Raw genomic sequence first — 25,379 nt, forward strand, 5'->3', positions numbered from 1 at the left:
GGAATTGGCTCTCGCTTCCTCCCCATGCATGGCTCCCTCAGGGCAGTGGGGCTGCCCGGAGATTCCGCTTTTGGCCCACACAAAGGCCCCTGACTCTGCCTCTCTGTGGAATAACACGGGCGCCCACTCCTGGGGCTTTGGAAGGAATCTCTCGCCCACTATCTGCGCACGCCGAACAGGAAATCCAGGAAAATGGCTGCCCCACTTGTCTTTCTTTGTCTGGGTTTGGCACAAGTCTTAGCTTGTATTGACTGGGTTGCCACAGGCACAGTTTTTCCTTTGTTTGGATCTCTGTGCTACAGCCTGGTTTGGCTGTTTGTGCCGCGGCCTGGATCTATTCACCCCCTTTACCCACCTCAGTTTCTATATTTTCAGTTACCAGTGAAATCTGCCCTGTTAAGGTTAGTGAGGAAAGTGGAGCATTTCTTACTCCCTATTTCCTTTGGGGTTTGATTATATATTTAGCCAATTTTTCGCTGGACCATACCTTCGGGTGTATTGCGAAACATCTGGAGGCTCCAAGGATAGGTTTTTCTGTTTCTGGTTGATGATCTTGTTGAGTTTTGGGGGAGATTTATTGGTATTGCTTCCTACCGCACCATTACGCTGATGTCATCCTAGATTATCTATTTACTATTTTGAAAGAGAGAAGAGACGGGGTGGGAAAGAGTTGGAAGCATTAACTCTTAGTCAGAGGTCCCCAAACTATGGCCCACGGGCTGCATGCGGCCCCCTGAGGCCATTTATCTGGCCCCCGCTGCACTTCTGGAAGGGGCACCTCTTTCATTGGTGGTCAGTGAGAGGAGCATAGTTCCCATTGAAATGCTGGCCAGTTTGTTTATTTAAATTTACTTGTTCTTTATTTTAAATATTGTATTTGTTCCCATTTTGTTTTCTACTTTAAAATAAGATATGTGCAGTGTGCATAGGGATTTGTTCATAGATTTTTTATAGTCCGGCCCTCCAATGGTCTGATGGACAGCGAACTGGCTCCCTGTGTAAAAAGTTTGGGGACCCCTGCTCTTAGTAGTTGTTTCTCTTATGTGCTTTGACCAGGCAAGCTCAGGTTTCGAACCAACAACCTCAGCGTACCAGATCAACACCTTATCTGCTGCAGCACCACAAGTCAGGCTTGCTATCATCTTTTATACTTTCTATTTCTTATGATTACCTGCTTTTTCCCTATTTTTTCTTTGTTTTGCTGTATATTTATCTTTCCCACAGGTTTGAAAGATAAAAATCTTGTTTCAATTCGATTTCAAGTTACCTTTAAGTTTTTGAAAAGACTTATTACTTTAACAAAGTAAAATACCTAACACTAATATAATGTTATATGCCAATTATGTCTCAATTAAATGTTTAAATTAAAAATAAAGTTAATTTTGACACTTCATTGCAAGAAAAAAACTAACTCTAGTTTTATTTTCTTCACTTCCCATTCTTCTTCCTTTTTTAAGTGAGAGGAAGGGAGATAGTGAGACAGCCTCCCACATGTACCCCATCTGGGATCCACCCAGTGTGGGGCCGAAACTTCAGTACCAAGCTATTTTTAGCACCTGAAGCTAATGAACCTCAAGCCTTTACTACACTCTCAAACAAATTGATTCACTGGCTGTCAGATGGAAAGAGGGAGAGAACATGGAGTAATAGGAGAGAGCAGCAAATTGTCACTTCTCCTGTGTGCCCTGACTGAGACTTGAACCCTGGACATACCTATGCCAGGCCAATGCTCTATCTTCAGGGGTCAGGAGCCTATGGCTTGTGAGCCAGATGTGGCTCTTTTGATGGCTGCATCTGGCTCTCAGACAAATCTTTAATAAAAAAAATAGTAGAAAACATTCTCATGTATTACAATCCATTCATTTCCTACCGCTCATGTTCATGGTTGCGGGTGGCTGGACCAATCACAGCTGTCTTCCGGGACAACACAAAATTTTTATTGGATAATGCATAATGTACACGGGTCATTGTGAGGTCAGGAAGTAAACTTCCCTCCTTTTAATTAAGTAGTCAGCTAGCTAATTGCAGAAATCCTTTTGATGAAGAAGATGGCTAAAAGAAAAAAGGATGAGGAATATCGTACTTTTCAGCAGGAATGGACAGAGGAATTCGCCTTTATGGAGAGATCAGGTTCTGCAGTGTGTCTAATATGCAATGATAAAATTACATCGATGAAACGTTCAAATATAAAGCGGCACTTCTAAACACACCATACTACATTTGCATCAAAATATCCAGCGGGGGACAGCAGGAAGGAAGCATGTCAAGAGTTACTGTGCAGAGTGCAAGCTACTCAGCAGCAACTCCGTGTTTGGACCCAACAAGGTGACTGGAATTCAGCTAGCTTTGCTGGTGCTTTAGCAATTATGAGAAACGGAAAGCCATTCACAGATGGGGAGTATGCCAAAACATTCATGATTAATGTTGCCAATGAACTTTTTGATGACTTTTCAGATAAAGACAAGATAATCAAACCAATAAAAGACATGCCTCTGTCGGCAAGAACTGTTCACAATCGTACCATCATGATGGTAAATCAAATTGAGGCAACACAAGTGAAGGACATAAATGCAGCACCATTCTTTTCTCTCCCTTTGGATGAGTCAACAGACATGAGCCATTTATCCCTGTTCAGCGTGATTGCAAGGTATGCTGTCGGTGACATGCTACCTGAGAAAAGTCTTACTGTTTGTCTATGAAAGAGATAATGAGAGGGGAGGAATTATTCAAGTCTTTCACTGAGTCCACTAAAGAAAAAAAGTTACCTATGGAAAAACTTATTCCGGTGTGTACTGATGGTGCTCTGTGCATGGTGGGGGAAAACAGAGGTTTCGTAGCGCTTCTTCATGAACATGAAAAGAGACCCATCCTAAGTTTTCACTGCATCCTACATCAGGAGGCGCTTTGTACTCAGATGTGTGGTGAGCAGCTTAGTGAGGTGATGTCGCTGGTCATTCAGATGGTCGACTTTATTGTTGCCCGAGCTTTAAATGATTGCCAGTTTAAAACACTGCTGGATGAAGTTGGGAATAATTACCCTGGTCTGCTTCTGCACAGCAATATGCAAGAGGAAAGGTGCTCAGCCGGTTCGCTTGTCTGAGCAAAATACGGACTTTTCTTGAAATGAAAAACGTCGAGCATCCTGAGTTAGCTAACACTGAGTGGCTCCTGAAGTTCTACTATCTCGTGAACATGACTGAACATCTGAACCAGCTCAATGTAAATACAGTCTTGGAAATACAGTCTTATGCCTTCAACAAGCAGTATTTGCATTTGTAAACAAGCTGGAACTCTTCATCACCGACATTGAAACAGGTCATTTACTACACTTTGAAAAACTAGGAGAGTTTAAAGATGCATGCACAGTAAGTGACCCTGCTCAACGTCTTGATCTCCAGCAGCTAGCAGACTTCACATCTAATCTCCTGCAGTCATTCACAGCACACTTTGGAGAATTTCATGAGCACACTCATCTTTTTAAGTTTATCACCTATCCACACGAGTGTGCAGTGGACAGGACTGACCTGAGTTACATCCCCAGTGTCTCCATCGGAGATTTTGAGCTACAAGCTGCTGACCTGAAGGCTTCAGACATGTGGATGAATAAGTTCAAGTCACTGAATGAAGATTTGGAAAGACTTGCGCAACAGCAAGCAGAGTTGGTGAGCAAACACAAGTGGGGAGAAATGAAAAAATTTCAACCCGCGGACTAGCTGATTGTCAAAACTTGGAACGCGCTTCCCGTCACATACCACATACTGCAGCATGTGAGTATTGCTGTAATGACAATGTTTGGCTCTGCGTATGCATGCGAGCAGCCTTTCTCACATCTAAAGAATGTTAAGACCAACTTACGATCACGTTTAACGAATGGAAGTCTCAACGCCTGCATGAAGCTTAACCTCACCACATATCAACCAAACTACAAAGCCATCAGCAAAACCATGCAGCACCAGAAGTCGCATTAATGGTAAGAAGTACTTTATTCATCATTGGTTAGCAACAGCATAACAACGTTATTAAAAAGAATTTAGAGACATTATACTTTAAAAGTGTTGGTCTTACATGAAATGCACACATTTACTTGTATTTAGTGTTAAACACATTGTATGGCTCTCATGGAATTACGTTTTAAAATATGTGGCATTCATGGCTCTCTCAGCCAAAAAGGTCGTGACCCCTGCTCTATCTACTGAGCCACCAGCCAGGGCTCACTTCCCATATTTGCTAATATAAAATGAGCTTTTCAAACTAGATTATTATTAACTTCTTTTATTTTCCAAAGTTCTAGTCAGGAAATATTGTATTAGTATTAGGCTGTAATAATATATATTCTTTCTACCAAACTGCCATCCTTGAGATTTTAACATGATTAAACTTTCAATAAGATTATATTGAAATAATTTGTCACTAAACTTTTATTTGAAATACTGTAGCTTCGAAGTCAGGTATTGTGATACCTCTGGCTTCATTCTTTTTTCTCAGTATTGCTTTAGCTATTCGGGGTATTTTATGGTTCCATTCAAATTTCATGATTTTTTTTATGTTCTTTTAAAAAAAATGACATTGGGATTCTTGTGAAGATTGAATTAAATTTGTATATTGCTTTGGTTAATATGGCCTTTTAACTATGTTGATTTTTCTAATCTATGAACATGAAATATTTTTTCATTTCATTCTGTCTTTCTCAATTTATTCTAATAATGCTTTGTAGTGTTCTGTATATAGGTCCTTTATAACCTTTGTTAAGTTTATTTCTAGGTATTTTGTTGCAGTTATTGTTGCAATTGTAAAAGGAATTGATTTTTATTGTTCATTTTCTGAAGTTTCATCATTGGTGTATAGGAAAGCAATTGACTTTTCTATACTGATTTTGTATCCTGTGACATTACTGTATTGGTATATTGTTTCTAATGGTCTTTTGGTGGAGTCTTTTGTGTTTTCTCTATACAGGATCATGTAACCTGCAAGAAGTGATACCTTTACTTCTTTCCTAATATGAATGCCTTTTATTTCTATCTCTTGCCTGATTGCTCTGGCTAAAAGTTCCAGAGGTATGTTGAATAAGAGTGGAAAGAGTGGGCGGGCTTGTCTTGTTTCTGATTTTAGAGGAAAAGCCTTCATTTTTTTTACCATTTAGTGTGGTATTACCTGATGTTTTGTCATACATGTCCTTTACTATATTGAAGTACTTTCTTTCTATACCTATTTAATTGAGTGTTTTAAACATAAAGGATGTAGTATCTTATCAAATGCCTTTGCTGCATCTATTGATACAGTCCCATGGTTTTTGTCCTTTGTTTTGTTGATGTATTACATTGATTGATTTCCATATGCTGAACCATCCTTTGTGCTCCTGGAATGAATCCCACTTAATTGTGATGTATTTTTTTAATGTGTTGTTGTATCCAATTTGCTAGTATTTGGTTTAGGATTTTTGCATCTGTATTCATTAGAGATATTTCTGTAGTTTTCTTTTTTGGGGTTTTCCTTGCCAGGTTTTGGTATCAGGATTATGCTGACCTCATAGAATATGTTAAGGAGTATTGTTCCTTCTATTTTTTGGAAGACTTTGAGAAGATCAGTACAAAATTTTTGAATGCTTAGAAAAATTCACTAATATAGCCATCTGGTACTGGACTTTTATTTTGGGGGAAGTTTTTGATAGTTATTTCTATTTCCTTCCTGCTTATGGTTCTATTTAGGTTTTTCACTCCCTCATAACTCAGTCTAGGAAGATTGTATAGTTCTAGGAATTTAACCATTTCTTCTATCTTGTTAAATTTGGTGGCATATTATTTTTCATAGTATTCTACTATGATCATTTGTATATCATGATAATCAAAATAATATGGTATTGGAAGAATAACAGACACACAGACCAATGGAACAGAATCAAGAACCCAGACATAAAACCACACATATGGACAAATAATTTTTGACAAAGGAGCAAAAAACACACAATGGAGAAAGGAAAACCTCTTCAATAAATGGTCCTAGGAAAATTAGAAATACACCTGCAAAAAATTGAAACTTGACTACAGTTTGTCCCCTGCATAAAAATTAATTCAAAATGAATCAAAAACCTAAATATATGATCTGAAACAATAAATTATATAAAAGAATACATAGGCACTAAATTCATGGACATTGGCCATAGAGAGCAATTTATGAATTTGACACCAAACCAAGGGAAGTAAAAGCTATAATAAATGAATGGGACTATATCAAACTAAAAAGATAGATAGATAGATAGATAGATAGATAGATAGATAGATGATGTAGATTATATATATATTGATATATAGATGATATAGATATAGATTAGATATAGATATAGATAATATAGATATATAATAAAAACAAACACTGGGCAGGATCTGGCCCGCAGGCTATAATTTGGTTACCCTTGCTATTGATGGATAATAAGCTTGAGAGAAAAGCAAATCTAAAGTTTTGGAAACCAGGTTAGAAGACAAGTGAAAAATATACCTGAAACCATAAAATATTTGTCTTTCTGATTTATTTCATTTTGCATAATGCCCTCTAGTTTCTTCCATGTTGTTGCAAATGATAGGATTTTCTGTGTTAAGCCTGAATAATATTACACTGTATATTCATAGAAACATAATAGTGGTAATTAGAATATGGTTGCCAAAGCCTAGGGGAAGGGGATCATGGGAAATTATTTTTTAATATGTACAGAGTTTCAGTTTTGCAAAACCAAATGAATTCTAGAGATGGATGGTGGTGATAGCCACCAACAATATGAATGTACTTAATACTACTAAACTATACCTTTCAAGGATAATTAAGATGTTAAATTTTATATTATGTGCATTTTATCACATTAAAATTTGGAAGGAAATAAAGAAGGCAAATACAAAAAGTATATCTTACATTAGGGTTAGAAGTAGAATCACAGGGAGTTGACTTCAGGCAAGAATTGATGGAGATAATGAAGAGGAAATGGTCAAGAATAATTGCTGAGTATCGGGAAGGAGTACTTAGGAAGACAGTGGTTATCTTGGTATTTTGATGGAGAAGTATGTATACAGCAGGGATTTGCAAATACAGTATTTGGAAGAAATGAGAAAAGAGCCTGACCTGTGGTGGCACAGTAGATAAAGCATCAACGTGGAATGTGAGGTTGCTGGTTTGAAACCCTGGGCTTGCCCAGTCAGAGCACATGTAGTAAGCAAACAATAAACAACTGAAGTGAAGCAACTATAAGTTGATACTTCTCACTCCTGTCTCTGTGTAATGTCAATAGATAAAGTCATTTTTTTAAATGAAAAGAGAATGATAGAATCTAAGTATTATGATTGACATTTATATCAAATAGTCCACATTAAGTAGTCATTTGTATAATGCCTCAAAACATTCTGTAGGGAGAATCACCCCCAAAGAACAATAGAATGAACAAAGGAATGTTTACATAATCCTCAGCATGCCTGATGTTCCATCCATTCTCTTTGACCCCTTTTGGCTTCACTAAATTCACACAGGTATGTGAGGCCAGATTACGGGATTCGGGTCTTTTTTCATTGGCAATGGAAAGCTGTTGGAAAGCTTTTCATCAAGGGGAGCAAAGAGATAGAGGAAAGCCGCCATTTTAAGAGTCTATAGCGATGGCCAAGTTATAAAGGTATGAGATACTAGACTTAGGTAGACTGCTGCTAGTCAGTTGATCACTGCTGCATGCATAATCTATACCAAGCACTGTGGTATATAAAGGAGTACTAACAGTGAGGAAAGATTGATTTAAGAGGTACTTGGAAGGAAAAGATTTATTCAACTCACTGACTGCTTAGATAAAGGGAATTTTAAAAAATGGGAGTAATTTTTTTTTTTTTCTGAAGCTGGAAACGGGGAGAGACAGTCAGACAGACTCCCACATGCGCCCGACCGGGATCCACCCAGCACGCCCACCAGGGGCGAAGCTCTGCCCACCAGGGGGTGATGCTCTGCCCCTCTGGGGCGTCGCTCTGCTGCGACCAGAGCCAATCTAGAGCTGGGGCAGAGGCCAAGGAGCCATCCCTAGCGCCCGGGCCATCTTTGCTCCAATGGAGCCTTGGCTGCAGGAGGGGAAGGGAGAGACAGAGAGGAAGGGGGGGTGGAGAAGTAAATGGGCGCTTCTCCTATGTGCCCTGGCCAGGAATCGAACCCAAGTCCCCCGCACGCCAGGCCGACACTCTACTGCTGAGCCAACCGGCCAGGGCCGGGAGTAATTTTTAATTAAATTCAAGTTGTGAATTTGAGTGACCAGGAGAATTAGTACCCACCCATTATGGAAAACTATAAAATTTTAGAAAATTGGCCATTGTGAGGGCCAACTTGAAAAGACATTACATTCTAAGTGTTGTGCATTCACATTAACTTTGGGCTTCCATTAGGTTAGTCAGGAACCATCAGCACCAAGATGTAAGTTAATGTCAAGGGAGCTGATGAATTTTGAAAGGAAGCATAAAGAGAAAAAGGAAAGGACCATAATGGGATTTCTCTATGTAACTAACTTGTCTTGCTATCAACCAGAGGACAAGAGAAAGAAAACATGTGAAGCTCAAAAAGTAGCAGATTCAAGTGTTTTACTGGGTAAGGCAGGATTATGTGGCTACATGAAAACAATCAAGAGTTTTCATGTATAAAACTTGTTTTCCTTTCAAATGTATTCTCTTCCTTTCCACTCTCTCCCTTAGGTCAGACCATCACCATCTCGCACCTGAATTATTATAGTATCCTTTTAATCCACTTCCATGACTCTGGTCCATCCTGGTTCAAACTAGACTCCAGAAGTCCTCCTATGTGCCCCTCCATTCTATTGGATAAAATAGATACTCTTCATCATGGAAGGCACTTTATGAAAAGATTCCTTGCCTGTGTTTCCTGTGTTAACTTTCCCAACCACCTGTTTGTTGCCTGCAATAGCTACTACCTGAACCTGCATCTCAGAGGCCTTCAACTCTCTTCTCTTCTTTCATCAGGTTTATGGTTTATCATAAAGAATCTGCCACCAATAATTAATTTCTGAAGTTTGTGAACATTTGTCTTTTTAATTAATAAGAATACATTCAAATTAACTTTATAAATTCCATTCTTGTTTGTATTCTAATATGCTGTGCTTTCCTAAATAGGAAGGAGTAAATTAAGCTGATGAAACTTGTCATACATGTGAAAGCTCTCTGTCATGGGGTTAAAATAGGAAAAAAGAGAACCACTGTTTTAGGTTAGATAATTCAATACTCAATGTTCCATCAACAGCAATTATAAAACTTAATTATCGTTATTTATCTATTGTTTCCACTGTGTGCTTATCAAAATTATACATTTAAGATTTTCACCTCTATATTGGGTCTCTGAAAATGCCTAATAAAAATAGTAGAGATTTTTTTTCTATTATTAGATGAAATCAGAGTTCATGGAGTGTCTCATGAAGGCTGCCAGTGATGTGCACTGGAAGTGGGGCATAGTCCATGGCCTTGGCTGGGGGTGGGGGTGGGGTTAAGAAATGGGGACAGCAGGAGTAGGCGGTCATTCCAGCAATTCTGGAACAAAAAGAAAGGAGAAATATAGGGCAGTGTATAGAACATGTAGCTTTAGATAGACACTTTTTAGCTTTCTCCCTTTCCATTCTTTCTGGTCTGTCTCTTCTCTAACCATGTCACAGAAACTATTCTGGCTAACATTACTAATAATTTTTATTGACAGATTCATGGCACACTAAAATGCTTATTTCCTTGATAGTTCAACTGCTTTCAACTCAGTAGGCCAGCCCCTCTTTATATAATACTCTTTTCCATACTCTTATGTCACTGTGTTGACCTACTTATAAGATAGGATTTTCTTCCTATTTTTTTTCTCCACTCCTTTGCTGGTGTCTCCTGCACCTGCATTCACTTTCATTGTTGAAATTTGGGGCCTTGAAAGAGGCCATCTTGTCTTTCCCACTGCATTCTTGTCCTGGCAAACTCAGCTGTTCCAATGACTTTAAATACCAACTACACATCAATGAGTCCTTTCTCTTTAAAAAGATTTTAGTCCACTATATCACTGATATAGGCAACTGTTGATCCATACATCTTTACATAACTACTTCACAAATACTTCAAAGCATGTTCAAAATTAAATTCTTTTTCTTTTCAATGCTCATCATTTACCTAATGTTCAAGACAAATGCTAAGAATCATAATTCCTCCCTCTTCTTCTCCTTTCCCCCTATAATGCAGGAGGTTGAGGCTGGGCAGGTTCACACTGGATTTGGTCAGATCATAGAACATATAGGGAGCCAAAGGGTGGTGGGTCATTCCCATTTATTCAGTCTCATGGCAGTGTGCAAATAGATAAACAGTGGAGAAAGCACACGGAGGGAATACTCACAGCCTCTTATGGGCTGCCTAGACAAAAGGCTTTTGGCCAAGAGCTGTGTCCTTGACTACGTGAGATGTTTACATTAAAGCAGTGCACAAGGTCCTGTGTCCTTGGTTACATAAAGCATTATGGCTACGCATGTGAAAGCAAGTGAGCAAGCCTACCTGCAGCCCACTTTCCATCCCTTTAGGGTTGGTCACCTCACAATCTATATGAGAGGCATCTCCCATGAGGGTCCCTGTGTGAGGAATAAGAATCATTGCATCCATATGCCACAACAGCATAGAGACTGCAGCAGAAAACTAACAGAGAACAAGCTATACCAATAACAACAAGCAAGGTGGTGCACCATTCCAGGCCATCCCACACTGAATACCTAATCAGGGGTACGTTTTATTGACATGTTCCCACACCAAAGCTGACACTTTCTTTCAGGTGTCATTTCACATTGGAGTAGGATCATGGTTGTTTCAGGTTTGGAGCCACATCCAGTTTTGGTCATCCACAAGCTTTATCTTCCCAGGCAAGCTGCCAGACAAACTCATAGGCTACTTGGTGCACACCCAGCAAATGGACTGATTGGCCACATTTGCAAACATGTGGGCCCAGTCCACCAGGGTGTTGCCAGTACCAGACTATTGGTGAAAAGAAAGAGCTGTTATAAGCACTAAGAGAAGAAAATCTTCCCCTTCTGGTAGAAAATAGGCCAAAGTTTTGTCCACAGTCAACACAGTAACAGGTACCAGAGACCATGGGGGAGGGCATACCAAACCTTATTGGCCTATACACCAGGATCTTCTGGTTATACATGTAAAACAAGAGAACTCATTCTAGGCCAAAAGAAATCACAAAGGTACTTTTGTGATGGTGTCCCCCTGGAAACTAACTGGGTAAAAACCTCCAACTTTAGGTGAACAAGTTCTCATTGCCTAGTGAGTTAAGTGAAGACCCACTTCCAAGAACTTTCCCATGGTGCCAATAAAACCACCCATCGCAAGTGAGTGGCCTTTATAGTCCACAACCATGTCCATTGTCGCCCCTTCCATGTGAAGGCAAATTGATCTTAGCATTCCACAGTTATGTTGACAGAGAAAAAAGCATTTGCCAAATTTGCTACAAAAAGGTATGTTCCCAGCTCTTTTTCAGCCAATCCATCAGGTCAAGTACAGAGAAAATGACAGCATACAAAGGCAAGACAACTTTATTCAATTCCTTGTAATCTACAATTGTCTGCCAACTTCACTCTGACTTGTGCACAGGCCATACTTGGGAGTTGTAAGGGCTGTGCACCAGTCAAAATATTCGTACTTTTTTTAACTCTAGAATTGTTCCTGTGATTTCCTCCTGTCCTCACAGTAACTGATACTGCTGTGGAGTTAGTCACCTGCCAGGGGGCAGGCAGTTGCAAGAGTGGGAATGCGCATGCTGTGTGCCACACAACACCACTTTCACAACCTGAACCCAAAAGCAGAACTGTCCTGCTGTAGTTTTCAACCACAGCCTTTGCAAAACATCCACCCCTAAGATATATTCACGGATAGGGGACACGTATACTTTGTATGGCTTAGGAAGCAGACTTCCAATCTGTAGGGGAAAAATTAATTACTGGCTTCACTTGAACAGTTTGACACCTGGAACCGTCAATGACCAACAGGGTTCAAAGAAACTGCTCCAGGTTCCTGTATAGGAATGAATGAATTAAAGAACCCTATTTTGTCCCCTGTTTCCATTGCAATGATTCAAAAAGACAGGAAGAAGGCAACTTTTCTAACAGATATTTAGAAGTCTGATTACAGAGGTAAGTAACCATAATATTTGACTCCTCACTTATCCCTGTACCAACTACACACTAACTTTTATGTTGAGAAAAAAAAAGCACCCTGCTTTTTCCAGCTTCCCTTGTAAGACTTTCTGTCCTTTCAGCATTGTCTCTGGGTCAGAAGAAGGCTTTGGGCACTTTGGTGTTAGCCAGGCACTGGCTGTATGTGAACAAGAGTTTCTCAATGCTTGGCAATGTATGAAGCATTTGCCATGAGTGAAATTGTTCTGCCTGCTTCAGGGAAGCTAAGTTGGGACATGAGCCAAAGCCTGCTCAGCATGGTAATGACTCTTGGATGACAGCAGTAGATGGTTCTAGACTCTGATTATGTCAGCATATTAAAGTCCATTTACCTAGATGCAAACTTAGTTTATCAAAGCTTTCTCTTTCTTGTCTTAATGATTATCCAAGTCTACATATCTATTATTTCCACATTTGGACTACAAAAACATGCTGGACATTGTTTGTGATTTGTTGGAAGGGTGTTGTGTGTGTGTGTGTGTGTGTGTGTGTGTGTGTGTGTGTGTGTGTGTGTTTTAAGAAATAGAAATAGCAAAGGGAAAATAAGCAGTTAATATTACAGAAAAAATAGATTTTCTAACCATTACAGCTAGGTCTTGTGTGAGCCTTCACAAACATTAGTATCATGGGTTATCCTGGAAGGGGAAGAAAGAAAAAAATTGAAAGAAAGGCCCTGGCCAATTGGCTCAGTGGTAGAGCATCAGCTCAGCATGTGGAACTTCTGGGTTCAATTCCTGGCCAGGGCATTCAGGAAAAGCACCCATCTGCCTCTCCACCTTCCCCCCTCTTTTCTCTCTGTTTCTCTCTTCACCTCCCACAGCTAAGGCTCCACTGGAACAAGTCAGCCCAGGCACTGAGAATGGCTCCATGGCCTCTGCCTCATGTGCTAGAATGGCTCTGGTTGCAACAAAGAAATGTCCCAGATGGGCAGAACAACAACCCCTAGTGGGCTTGCTGGATGAATCCTGGTTGGGCAAATGCAAGAGCCTGTCTCTCTGACTCCCAGAAAAATAAAAAATAAATAAATAAATTGAAGGAAAGAAACTAACATTTTTAATGTAAAAAAAATGCATGCAGAGTGACATCAGAGAAATGGCGCCAGAAGGGATACTCCCAATCTCTCCACTTGAAATTTCAACAAATTCAACAACTAAACACACACAAAAAATTTCAGGAGCACCTGAAATATACACACACCAGACAAAGATATGATTGGGCAAAAAGGTGGCTAAATATATAATCCACTCTGAAGGAAATAAGATGCAGAATGGGGCATTTTGCTTTTCTCAATGATCTGAGGAAGGGGTGTTTTTGTTTGGAGCTGAGCAAAGTAGAGAGACTGATAGAGGGGAAGGAGCTGAATTAGGGTAGTTGCTCAAACAAAAGAAAGAATATACCAGTTCTGCCTGAGATCGTGGACGCAGGTGCGTAGGCGATGGGCTCCACCTAAAATTACTACTGCAGGGTGCCTGCATGGGCCGTTGCCAGCATCTTTGTGCATTCCTAGCTCCATGATCACTGGCGCTGAGTGAACGGTTCCACCTAGCATCACTGGTGCTGGGCGTACAGGCTGGAATGCTTAGCCTGAGATTATCAGTGCCAGTCACCTGCATGGGCTATTGCCAGTGTCTTTGGACAATACCAGCTCCACAATCATCAGTGTAGGGCACATGCATGGGCCAAAACCCTTAGCCTAAGACTGCCCATTCTAGGCACCTTCATGGGCAGATATAAGCATCTGCGTGCATTCCCGGCTCTGAAGGAGATCACAGGCACTAAGGACCTGAGTGGGTGGGTACAGGTTTCTGTGTGCATTGCTGGAGCCGTGGGAGCTGGACAAACATGTGGCTTACTGTGGGCTATCAAACAGTGCACGAGGGAGAAGTCCGTGGAGATTAGACCTGCAGCACGCTGAGATGGTCTAGACCTGCCCCACGCTGAGATGTTCTAGACCTGCCCGCTGGCCCTTAGAATTTTGCCTGTGTGTAGCAGAAAGGTGCTTGATCTGTGATCTGCTCCCAGCCCAGTATGCTGTCACCCATGGCTCTCATTACCACTGCCTTGCTCAGAACTGTGCTTTGAGTGGTACTTGAGGAAGGACCTTGATGTGCATAGATCCTCTTGCTCTGCAGACAGGGACTGAGGCGAACCTCACAGTTAAGTTCTCAGGCTGCTAGCTCTGGTGGGTAGGATGTGGGGAAAGGCACCTGAAAAATTGAGACTGCCAGTTCTAGAGCCATAAAATAACAAAGCCGTAACAAGCTCTGCCTACCAATGGGACTGAGACATAGCCTACATCATTGCCACGGCGACACACCAGCAGACCTCTGCCCAAGAGCTCCACAGAGGCAAAACTTGTAATACAGTGCCACCTGCTGAAAAAGAAGGGAGAAGTTACCTCTCAAAACCAGGAAAAAATTACATTTTTATAACGCTTTTTGTAATTTTGGTCATTTTCTCTTCATTCATTTTTCTTTTTTCTTTTGAACTTCATTATCTGTAGTTGTTACATTTTTCATTTTTTTTTTGTGAGGGTTTTATATCAGAAATCTTTATTTCTTTTCTTTTTTGTTGTTGTTGTTCTTGTTTTTTGTTCTTATATTTTCTCTTTCTTCTCTCTTCCCAGTTCTTCTCCTTTCTCTTTTTATCTTTTATTTTCTCATCTGATTATCATTTATCATCAAATTATTATATTTTGGCCTCATAGCTTTCTTTGTGTAATTTTGCTTCTTTCTACTTCATTTTATCTATTTTATCATTTTTTATCAGTTCCTGCTTCTTATTCTCTGTTGTTTTTTGATCTTCTTATCATTATAGAGTTTTCATTTTTTCACTGTATTTTATAAATTTTTATTTCATTTTTTTTATCTCTTATTAGTATTATTAACAATATCACTCTCAAATGCCATTAAGAAAAATAAAATAAAATATCATGGCTACAAAAGACAGAGATGTAGCTCAGATAGATGATGAAAAATCTCTAAAAACACATTGCAATTACTGGGAAACCTTGGACTTAAATTATAGAGAATTCAAAATTGAAGTCTTAAAATACTCAGTGAAATACAAGAAATCTCTGAAAGGCAATTTAGAGAACTCAAAAAAGAATTTAATGAACAAAAAGAATACTTCACCAAAGGAATTGAAACTATAAAAAACAAAACAGAGATGAAAAACTCAATAGATGAACTGAAAAATGAGATAACAAGCTTAGCTAATAGAACAAGCCACGTAGAAGAGAGAATTAGTGACATAAGAGACAGGCAACTAGAGATACTAAAGAGAGAAAAGGAGAGCTTCAGGAATTAAAAAAAATAAGAAAGTCCTAGAAAAACTGTCTGACTCCATCAGAAAGAACAACATAAGAATAATGGGTATATTAGAAGGAGAAGAGAGAGAAAAAAGTGGAGAACATATTCAAACAAATACTCAATGTATTTGTTTCCCAAGCCTGTGGAAAGAATTAGAGCCTCGAATCAAAGAAGCAAACAGACCACCAAGTTACCTTAACCCAAACAGACCTACTCCAAGGCACATCATAATGAAATTATTACAAAGCAATGACAAAGAAAATATTCTCAAGGCAGCCAGGGAAAAAAAGAATACAACATATAAAGGAAGGCCCATTAGGCTATCATCAGATTTCTCTGCAGAAACTCTACAAGCCAGAAAAGAGTGGACCCCAATAAATAAAGTACTGAAAGAGAGGAACTTCTAGTCAAGAATACTATATCCATCAAAACTATCCTTCAAATATGAAGGGAAAGTAAAAACATTCCCAGATATAGAGAAAATGAGGGAATTTATCACCACAAAAAACCCACTTCAAGAATACTAAAGGGGGTTATCAGACCAGATACAAAAAACAAAACAAAACAAAATCACAAGTTAAAGCTCCAACAAGATCACAATAAAAACTATATTAGTATGTGACAACAAAAACAAAAAAGGGGAAAGGACAAAGATTAGCAGTAGCAAAGGAGGATGGAGTGCAGAAGCACTCATGAGATAATGGACTATAATAAATATGATATATTCTTTTAATTACCTAATGGTAACCACCACTGAAAAACCACTACTGAGACACATGGCTTAAAAAAAAGAATAAACAGAGAAAAGAAGTATGAAATACAACCACACAAAAACAAATGAGAGAAAAACAGAAGAGAAGAACAACAAGAAACAGAGCTATCAGAAAGCAATATATAAAATGACAGCAGGAAACCCTTGTGTCAATAATTACATTAAATGTAAACTGATTGAACTCACCAATAAAAGGACACACAGTAGCAGATTGGTCAAAAAGAAAATCCAACTGTATGCTGCCTTCAAGAAACATATCTAAGCTACAAGGATAAAAAAAAAATTCAAAGTGAAAGGTTGGAAAACAATTCTCCAAGCAAATAACATGCAAAGAAAAGCAGGTGTAGCTATACTCATATCTGACAATGTTGACTACAAGACAGCAAAGGTAATCACAAAGATGGACATTTCATAATGATAAAGGGGACATTGAGTCAAGACATAACACTTCTTTTTTTTTTTTTTTAATTTTTTTTAATTTATTCACTTTTTTAGAGAGGAGAGAGAGAGGGAGAGAGAGGGGGGGGAGAGAGAGAAGAGAGAGACAGAGAGAGAGAGAGAAGGGGGAGGAGCTGGAAGCATCAACTCCCATATGTGCCTTGACCAGGCAAGCCCAGGGTTTCGAACCGGCGACCTCAGCATTTCCAGGTCGACGCTTTATCCACTGCGCCACCACAGGTCAGGCCAACACTTCTTAATATATATGCACCAAACCAAGAGGCACCAAAGTATAGATTACATCAACTGATCTAAAAATATAAACTGACAAAAATACAATCATACTTGGAGACCTCAACACACTGCTGATGATTCTAGATCATTTATCCAAACAGAAAATCAATAAAGAAATATGGGCCTTAAAAGAAACACTAGAACAATTGAATATGATAGACATCTACAGGACATTTCATCCCAAAACATCAGAGTAAACATTTTTCTCCAGTGTACATAGCACATTCTCAAGAATTGACCATATGTTGGGCCACAAAACTAACATCAACAAATTCAGAAAGATTGAAATTATACCAAGCATATTCTGTGACCATAAGGCTTTGAAACTAGAATTCAACAGCAAAAAAGAAGTAAGCACACCCACAAATATGTGGAAATTAAACAACATGCCTCTAAAAAATGACTGGGTCAAAGAAGAAATCAAAAGATATATAAAGACAAATGAAAATGACAACATGGAGTGACGTCACGGAAATGGCGCCATGAGCAGCGCGCATCCAACAAATCTCCCTAAAATCTCAACAAATTTATCAACTAGAAACAGAAAAATCTATCCTCAGAGCATTCCGGAGTTCCACAAACACTGAAGGCAAAAGGGCTGCTATCACTTGGAGCTAAGAGTCGGGAGGGAGCTGAGAGTGTGGAGGAAGCTAACTGCCACAGTAATGTTTGCTCAAGCCGAGGAGAAGGAAGTGCGCCAGTGGTGAGTCAACCCACGCGAGCAACTGCCTGCCCACACTCGGGGAGCAACAGCCTACGCGCTGCAAGCAGCCACCGGCGTGCCGTGAGAAAACACGCGTGCCCCGTGCTGCAGTCCGGGCGCACAGCGAGCTCCCATGCGTCACGAGCATCCCCAGTGCCGGCACACTGTGAGCGAGCGTCCCTAGCCGCCAGCATGCCCAGAACACCCCATTCGCCCACAGGCCCAGAGCATCCCACTTGCCCACGCGCCCAGAGCACCCCACTCACCCGCACACCCAGAGCACCCCATTCTCCCCCGCACCCAGTGCACCCCAGCCACCAGTGGCAAGAGGGAAGGGCGCCAAAGCAATCTTCCCTATGCTGGAGCTTCTCTCCGTGGGAGGGGCACCTCACCCAGCCATTCAAGCTAACAATCAAGCATTGGGGGAGGGGCGTGCGGGCAGATTGCAGGCCTTTCTAGAGCACATCTGCGGATCCAATCACTGAAATCAGCTTAACCAACAGTCTGTGCACCTCCCAACTGACCCATGGGGCTCTAATTGATAAGATCTCTCTCAGTTCAGTGATCCAAGACAAGAGGCGTGATATTTTTTAGTGCCTCTTGCTAAAAGGGTGGGGGCAACTTCTGATTGACAGAGCTTTCATACTCAGGGATATAAGCTAACAAGAGGGACTTGGCAGATGTTAAGATCTGTATACTGCAAGCAGCGACAAGTCCCTCTTCTTCCCAGCCAGAACAGGCTAAAGAGTACAAAAAGCCTGGAAAGAGTGGTCCCACTGAGTGCTAGGCACCAAACAGGCCTAGAGACTTATTGAAAGTCACCTTGAGAACAATTGGCTCCCAGCCCCGCCTGATTATGCTGATGGCTCTGACTGCCAGAGCCTTACCCAGAGCCCTGCGCTGAGTGGGGACAGAGTGGTGATTTCCCAGCTCTTTGAGCCTCTTACTCCCCAGGCAGAGGCAGTGGCAGCCTCATAGCTGGATCACCAGGCTACTAACTCAGGAAGGGGAGACTAGGAGAGAGGCTCCGGGAAAGCAAACTCTCTAATTGTTGGATCCTGCAAATGCTAACAAGCCTTGACTACCAACGAGACTGAAGTCAACTATATGATATTGCCGTAGAATCTCATCAACTGCAAATCCCCACCTAAGCGTGACACAAGGGCAGAGCCTGGGTGGGGTACAGAGTCACCAACCAGGAAGAGGGAGAGACAAGAAAAAAGAAGAAGTTAACCTCTCAAAATCAAGAAAAATCCACAGACTTTATAACTTGTTCCACTATTTTTTTGTTTGTTTGTTTCTTTTATCTTCTTGTCTTTATTATTATTATTTCTATTTCCTCCACCTCGGTCCTTTTATTCTCTGCCCATCTTATTCCTCCCTTTTCTAAAACTATACTACCCATGAGTGTTACATTTTATTTTTTTTTCTTCATCCTTACTCCCCTTTAGGGTTACACTCCAAAACGCTTAACTCTAATTCACTCCCCTTTTGTTTTTTTCTTTTCCTTTTTTTCTTCCTTCGTTTTTCCTTTTTTCATATTTGTCGCTTTCTACTAGTTTCTTCTTTTCTCCTTTTACTTTTCCTCCCATTCAATCCTCAATCACGAACAAATTATTTAATTTGGGACTCAAGTTCTTTTGAGGTTTTTTTGTTTGTTTGTTTTTGGTATTGGTTTTGGTTTCAGTTTTTTGTTTGTTTGCTTGCTTTTGTGGCATTTTGGGTGCTTTTTACTTTGCTTTTTAACTCATTACTATTCCTCCCAACCCAGGGTCTCCATTGTATTTAGTCTTTGCTCCACTTAATATACCAGGTTTTTATTTATTTGTTTATTTTTATTTTTTCTCCTTTTTTCTGTTTCCCTCTTATCCCTCTCATTATATCTCTTAGTCGACCATCACTTACAAGCAAATCATTTTATATATCACCAAGATTTTCTCCTTTTTTTGCATTTTGTAGGTCCCTACTCCCTTTTTAGCCCCTTGAACACTTCACTCCAACTCAGGCCCTCCATTATAGGCAGTTTTTTTCCATTTAGTACAATATAATTCACAGGTCATCATGATTTTCCCTAAGGAGGAGGGGAGAGGAGGGGAAGAGAAGAAAGAAAAGAGGGGGAAATAATAAATTATTACTTTTTTGTGGGATGTTTTTCTTTTTTCCTTTTTTTTTTTACTTTCTATTCTTTATTAATTCTCATTAGTGCTATCAACAAGACCACCATCAGATGCCAATAAGAAAAAGGAAATCGAATATTATGGATACAAAAGATAGAGAGGTAACACAAATAGATGTGGAAAAATCTATGGAGAAAAAATTTAACATATTGGAAACCTTAAAGCTAAATGACTAAGAATTTAAAATAGAAATCCTAAAAATACTCAGAAAGGCAATTTAGGGAGCTCAGAAAACAACGATCACAAACAATATATTACCAAGGAAATTGAAACTATAAAAACAAATCAAACAGAAATGAAAAATTCAATTCACGAGCTGAAAAATGAGGACACAAGCTTAGCAAATAGAACAGCCCAGATAGAAAGTAGGGTTAGTGAAATAGAAGACAAGAACTTGAGGCACAACAGAGAGAGAAGAAAGAGATTCAAAAATAATAATAAAATGAGAAAGCCCTACAGGAATGTCTGACTCCACCAAAAAGAATAACATAAGAAAAATAGGCATATCAGAGGGAGAAGAGAGAGAAATGGAATGGAGAATATACTCAAACAAATAATAGATGAGAACTTCCCAAGCCTGTGGAAAGAACTAAAGCCTCAAATTCAAGAAGCAAACAGAACACTGAGTTTTCTTAACCCCAACAAACCTACTGCAAGGCACATCATAATGAAGATGGTACAAACCAATGACAAAAAAAATTCTCAAGGCAGCCAGGGAAAAGAAGAGTACAACATATAAAGGAAGGCCTATTAGACTATCATCAGATTTCTCAGCAGAAACTCTACAACCTAGAAGAGAGTGGACCCCAATATTTAAAGCCCTGAAAGAGAGGAACTTTCAGCCAAGAATACTATACCCATCAAAGCTATCCTTCAAGTATGAAGGAGATATAAAAACATTCACAAATACAGAAAAGATGAGGGAATTTATCATCAGAAAGCCCCCACTCCAGGAAATACTAAAGGGGGTTTCCCAACCACATTCAAAGAACAAAACAAAACAAATCCACAAGTAACAGCTCCACCAAGAACACAATAAAACCAAATTTATACTGTGACAACAACAAAAAGAAAGGGGAGGAGAGGATGGTGATTAACAGTAGCAAAGGACGATGAAGCGCAGAACACTCATAAGATAGGGTACTACAATGAATATGGTAGGTACCCTTTTCATTTCTTAATGGTAACCACCCTTGAAAAAACCACCACAAAAAAACACATGACTTAAAAAAAGTAGCAACAAAGGAAAGACGTATGGAATACAAACAAACAAAAACAAATGATAGAAAAACAAAAGAGAAAAAGCAAACAAGATACAAAACTAACAGAAAACAATTTATATAATGGCAATAGAGAACCCACAATTGTCAATAATTACACTAAATGTAAATAGATTAAACTTACCAATAAAAAGACACAGAGTAGCAGAATGGATTAAAAAAGAAAATCCAACTGTATGCTGCCTACAAGAAACACATCTAAGCAACAAGGATAAAAACAAATTCAAAGTGAAAGGCTGGAAAACAATACTTCAAGCAAATAACACCCAAAAAAATAGGCGTAGCAATACTCATATCTAATAATGCTGACTACAAGACAGAAAAAGTACTCAGAGACAAAAATGGTCATTTCATAATGATTAAGGGGAAGTTGAATCAAGAAGACATAACAATCCTTAATATATATGCACCAAACCAAGGAGCACCAAAATATATAAGACAGCTACTTATTGACCTAAAAACAAAAACGGACAAAAATACAGTCATACTTGGAGACCTCAATACACCGCTGATAGCTCTAGACTGGTCACCCAAACAGAGAATCATTAAAGATATATTGGCCTTAAACGAAACACTAGAACACCTGAATATGATAGACATCTACAGGATACTTCATCCCAAAGCGACAGATTATACATTTTTCTCTAGTGTACATGGAACATTCTCAAGAATTGACCATATGTTGGGCCACAAAGACAATATCAGCAAATTTAGAAAAATTGAAATTGTACCAGGCATATTTTCTGATCATAAAGTCTTGAAACTAAAATTCAACTGCAAAAAAGAGGGGAAAAAATCCACAAAAATGTGGAAACTAAAAAACACACTTTTAAAAAATGAATGGGTCAAAAGAAGAAATAAGAAATAAGCGCAGAGATCAAAAGATATATACAGACTAATGAAAATGACAATACGACATAGCAAAATCTCTGGGATGCAGCAAAAGCAGTAATAAGAGGAAAGTTCATATCACTTCAGGCCTATATGAACAAACAAGAGAGAGCCGAAGTAAACCACTTAACTTCACACCTTAAGGAACTAGAAAAAGAAGAACAAAGACAACCCAAAACCAGACAAAGAAAAGAGATAATAAAAATCAGGGTAGAAATAAATGAAATAGAGAACAGAAAAAGTATAGAAAAAATCAATAAAACAAGGAGCTGGTTCTCTGAAAAGATCAACAAAATTGACAAACCCTTGACAAAACTCACCAAGGAAAAAAGGGACATGACTCAAATAAATAAAATCCAAAATGAAAGAGGAGAAATCACCACAGACATCATAGATATACAAAGAATCATTGTAGAATACTATGAAAAACTATATGCCACCAAATTCAACAATATAGAAGAAATGGATAAATTCCTAGAACAATACAACCTTCCTAGACTGAGTCATGAAGAAGCACAAAGCCTAAACAGACCAATTAGCAGGGATGAAATAGAAAAAACTATTAAAAACCTCCCCAAAAATAAAAGTCCAGGCCCAGACAGTTATACTAGTGAATTCTATCAAAGATTCAAAGAAGACTTGGTTCCTATTCTACTCAAAGTCTTCCAAAAAATTGAAGAAGAAGCAATACTTCCAAACACATTTTATTAGGCCAACATAACCCTCATACCGAAACCTGGCAAGGATGGCACAAAGAAAGAAAACTACACACCAATATCTCTAATGAATACAGATGCTTAAATACTAAACAAAATACTGGCAAATCGAATATAACAACATAGTAAAAAAAATAATACATCATGATCAAGCGGGATTCATCCCAGAATCTCAAAAATGGTTCAACATACGTAAAATGGTTAACGTAATACACCATATCAACAAAACAAAGAACAAAAACGACATGATCTTATTAATAGATGCAGAAAAGGCATTCGATAAAATACAACACAATTTTATGTTTAAGACTCTCAACAAAATGGTATAGAAGGAAAACATCTCAACATGATAAAGGCCATATATGATGAACCATCAGCCAACATCATATTAAATGGCATAAAACTGAGGACTTTCCACCTTAAATCAGGAACAAGACAGGGTTGTCCACTCTCTCCACTCTTATTTAACATGGTGCTCGAAGTTCTGGCCAGAGCAATCAGACAAGACAAAGAAATAAAAGGCATCCATATCGGAAAAGAAGAAGTAAAGGTATCACTTTTTGCAGATAATATAATCCTATACATTGAAAACCCCAAAGGACTCCACAAAAAGATTACTAGAAACAATAAACCAATACAGTAAGGTCACAGGATACAAACTTAACATACAAAAGTCCATAGCCTTTCTATATGCCAACAATGAAATATTAGAAAACGAACTCAAAAAAATAATCCCCTTCACAATTGCAACAAAAAAAATAAAATACCTAGGAATAAACATAACAAAGAATGTAAAAAACCTATATAACGAAAACTACAAAGCATTGTTAAGAGAAATAGAAAAAGAAACAATGAAATAGAAAAATATTCCTTGTTCTTAGATAGGAAGAATAAATATAATTAAAATGGCCATATTACCCAAAGCAATATACAAATTTAATGCAATTCCCATCAAAATTCCAATGACATTTTTTAAAGAAATGGAACAAAAAATCATCAGATTTATATGGAAGTATAAAAAACCCCAAATAGCCTAACCAATCCTAAGGAAAAAGAATGAAGCTGGGGGCATTACAATACCTGACTTTAAACTATATTATAGGGCCACGACAATCAAAACAGCATGGTATTGGCAGAAAAATAGACACTCAGACCAATGGAACAGAACAGAAAGCCCAGAAATAAAACCACATATATATGGTCAAATAATTTTTGATAAAGGGGCCAACAACACACAATGGAGAAAAGAAAGCCTCTTCAACAAATGGAGTTGGGAAAACTGGAAAGCCACATGCAAAAGAATGAAACTTGACTACAGCCTGTCCCCGTGTACTAAAATTAATTCAAAATGGATCAAAGACCTAAATATAAGACCTGAAACAATAAAGTACATAGAAGAAGACATAGGTACTAAACTCATGGACCTGGGTTTTAAAAAACATTTTATGAACTTGACTCCATAGGCAAGAGAAGTGAAGGCCAAGAGAAGTGAATGCAAAGATAAATGATTGGGACTACATCAGAATAAAAAGTTTTTGCTCAGCAAGAGAAACTGACATCAAAATAAACAGACAGCCAACTAAATAGGAAATGTTATTTTCAAACAACAGCTCAGATAAGGGCCTAATATCCAAAATTTACAAAGAACTCATAAAACTCAACAACAAACAAACAAACAATCCAATAAAAAAATGGGAAGAGGACATGAACAGACACTTCTCCCAGGAAGAATTACAAATGGACAACAGATATATGAAAAGATGCTCATCTTTTTTAGTTATTAGAGAAATGCAAATCAAAACTGCAATGAGATACCACCTCACCCCTGTTAGATTAGCTATTATCAACAAGATGTGTAATAGTAAATTTTGGAGAGGCTGCGGAGAAAAGGGAACTCTCATCCACTGTTGGTGGGACTGTAAAGTAGTACAACCATTATGGAGGAAAATATGGTGGTTCCTCAAAAAACTGAAAATAGAACTACCTTATGACCCAGCAATCCCTCCACTGGGTATATACCCCAAAACCTCAGACACATGGATACGTAAAGACACATGTAGCCCCATGTTCATTGCAGCACTGTTCACAGTGGCCAAGACATAGAAACAACCAAAAGCCCTTAAATAGAAGACTGGATAAAGAAGATGTGGCACATATACACTATGGAATACTACTCAGCCATAAGAAATGATGACTTTGGATCATTTACAACAAAATGGTGGGATCTTGATAACATTATACGGAGTGAAATAAGTAAATCAGAAAAAAACAAGAACTACATGATTCCATACATTGGTGGAACATAAAAAGGAGACTAAGAGACATGGACAAGAGTGTGGTGGTTACCAGGGGTGAGGGGAGGGAGTACACGGGAGGGAAGGAGGGAGAGGGTTAGGGGGAGGTGGAGGGGCACAAAGAAAACTAGATAGGTGACAGAGGACAATCTGACTTTGGGTGATGGGTATGCACCATAGTTGAATGACAAGATAACCTAGACATGTTTTCTTTGAATATATATACCCTGATTGAAATGTCACCCCATTAACTTTAATAAAAATTTATTTAAGTTTAAAAAAAATGACAACATGA

This window comes from Saccopteryx bilineata, chromosome 4 (genome assembly GCF_036850765.1).
Source record: "Saccopteryx bilineata isolate mSacBil1 chromosome 4, mSacBil1_pri_phased_curated, whole genome shotgun sequence".
Lineage (NCBI taxonomy): Eukaryota > Metazoa > Chordata > Mammalia > Chiroptera > Emballonuridae > Saccopteryx > Saccopteryx bilineata.